This window comes from Oncorhynchus mykiss, chromosome 2 (genome assembly GCF_057628025.1).
Source record: "Oncorhynchus mykiss isolate SJ-2025 chromosome 2, ASM5762802v1, whole genome shotgun sequence".
Lineage (NCBI taxonomy): Eukaryota > Metazoa > Chordata > Actinopteri > Salmoniformes > Salmonidae > Oncorhynchus > Oncorhynchus mykiss.
This window is the reverse complement of record NC_143023.1, coordinates 95,295,740-95,298,355: the sequence shown is the minus strand read 5'-3', so window position 1 is coordinate 95,298,355 and position 2,616 is coordinate 95,295,740. Positions and strand designations below refer to the sequence as shown.

Genomic DNA, 2,616 nt, shown 5'->3' with positions numbered 1-2,616 from the left:
AGATCCTCCCGGTCAGGGCCGTTATGCACTCACGGGGCATGGCGAGGACATCCGTGTGCCCCCGACCAGGCTGCGGCCAAGAAGTGTCGGTGAGGCACATGCTCTGGGAGTGCAGAGCTGCCAGGGACCTGTGGAAGGAAGCAGGCCCCCTGATCACCCCGTGTCTGCCAGCAGGGGAGGACCTAACGCCTCAGCTCGTGCTGTATGGCCCACCCTCACGTGCTTGAAGGAAGCACTGTGGTCCTCCCGCAACCTGCTGGTAGGGAAAACCGTAAAGACCACCCCCCAGGCAGTGGCCATGGTAGCCACGGAAGCCCTGGGGTGGTACGGAAGGAAGGGGGCCTCGACCCCAGGCGAAGGGTCCCCCACAACACCATAGGTCCCGGCGGCCACGGCCTGACAGCGCTGCGGCGCCTAAGGCGATGCGCCTAGGGGAGGGATCTCCTCTGCGCCCCGAAGGAAGGGACGGTAATTTATTCAGAAGAGCAGGATGAGGCGAGTTTGATAAAGACTCACCCCGTTCCTGTACAAGGGACTGAAGACAGCCTTTTAACAAAGTGGCTTTTTAACATGTTTTTCATGTCTTAAAAATGTTTCACCTTTGTTAGATCATTAGTACACATTTTAAATGGCTTTTACAGATTTGATGTTTTTACAAGGAAAGTACTTTTATTCATGGTTGTTTTCATTGGTTTTAACAACATGTACTTTTTAGCTAATTTAAATGTAACTTTCAAATGCTGTGTTTTATGCCTTATTGCCGTTTTTATGTGTATGAAATGATGTATAAAATGAATGAGCTGTTTTTAAAGGAATTGTGTCAATAAAACTTAAAAAAAAAAAAAAAAAAATCTGTTCTTATCAGTTTCATATCTGATACGTCCCCTATCTGGGGACCATATATTACATTGATTTTTGGAATAGGGAGATGGAATAGGGGCTTGCTCCGTCCACTCCACGCATCGACCTGGTATTGCAGTACCTCCAGGAACGGTGCACCACCTGCCGTTGTAAAGGAAAAGTAACATACTTCTCTAGTGTTCATTTATCAGGACCGTGATGAATAATTACATTTAAGGTAGTTCATCTTAACGCCAATGATGACTAGATCGTGGTGGTCAAGTCAGTCAACTATTCTATTGACCACGACAGCTGATATGAATGGTGAGTTGCATCAAAATCAAAGTTAATTTGTCGCATGCACAGGATACAGGGTGTAAACTACAGTGAAATGCTTACTTGCAAGCTCTCCTAAACAATAATATACACGAATAGCTAAATAATAAAGTCGTTAAAAAAAATAGTTATGATTGGAAATATATACACAATAACAATATACAGTATAAACTATGAAATGTGCTTTAAGTCATGTACTGGTAAACATGGACTGTCACTCATACAGGTAACGTTATCTGATGTTTTGTCATGTTGTGTTGTTGTCTCAGGTCTCTCTTTATGTAGTGTTGTGTTGTCTCTCCTGTCGTGATGTGTGTTTTGTCCTAGATTTTTATTTATCCCAGTTCCTGTCCCCGCAGGAGGCCTTTTGCCTTTTGGTAGGCCGTCATTGTAAATAATAATTTATTCTTAACTGACTTGCCTAGTTAAATCTCTCTCTGCTGTCTCTCTCTGTCTCTCTCTCTCTCTCGCTCATCTGTTTCTCTCTCCCTCTCTATGTCTCTCTCTCTCACTCTCAATTCAAGGGCCTTTACTGGCATGGGAAACATGTGTTGACATTGCCAAAGCAAGTGAAGTAGAGACTATACAAAAGTGAAATAAACAATACAAATGAACAGTAAACATTACACTCATTGAAGTTCCAAAATAATAAAGACATTACAAATGTCATATTATATACAGTGCCTTGCGAAAGTATTCGGCCCCCTTGAACTTTGCGACCTTTTGCCACATTTCAGGCTTCAAACATAAAGATATAAAACTGTATTTTTTTGTGAAGAATCAACAACAAGTGGGACACAATCATGAAGTGGAACGACATTTATTGGATATTTCAAACTTTTTTAACAAATCAAAAACTGAAAAATTGGGCGTGCAAAATTATTCAGCCCCTTTACTTTCAGTGCAGCAAACTCTCTCCAGAAGTTCAGTGAGGATCTCTGAATGGTCCAATGTTGACCTAAATGACTAATGATGATAAATACAATCCACCTGTGTGTAATCAAGTCTCCGTATCAATGCACCTGCACTGTGATAGTCTCAGAGGTCCGTTAAAAGCGCAGAGAGCATCATGAAGAACAAGGAACACACCAGGCAGGTCCGAGATACTGTTGTGAAGAAGTTTAAAGCCGGATTTGGATACAAAAAGATTTCCCAAGCTTTAAACATCCCAAGGAGCACTGTGCAAGCGATAATATTGAAATGGAAGGAGTATCAGACCACTGCAAATCTACCAAGACCTGGCCGTCCCTCTGAACTTTCAGCTCATACAAGGAGAAGACTGATCAGAGATGCAGCCAAGAGGCCCATGATCACTCTGGATGAACTGCAGAGATCTACAGCTGAGGTGGGAGACTCTGTCCATAGGACAACAATCAGTCGTATATTGCACAAATCTGGCCTTTATGGAAGAGTGGCAAGAAGAAAGCCATTTCTTAAAGA

General features: G+C 42.9%; 1 pseudogene; it reads left to right on the top strand.

Annotated features, from left to right (window-relative positions):
* The first annotated feature begins 825 nt into the window (after positions 1 to 825).
* Positions 826 to 1,004, top strand: LOC118944198 (U2 spliceosomal RNA; annotated as a pseudogene).
* The last annotated feature ends 1,612 nt before the right edge of the window (positions 1,005 to 2,616 follow it).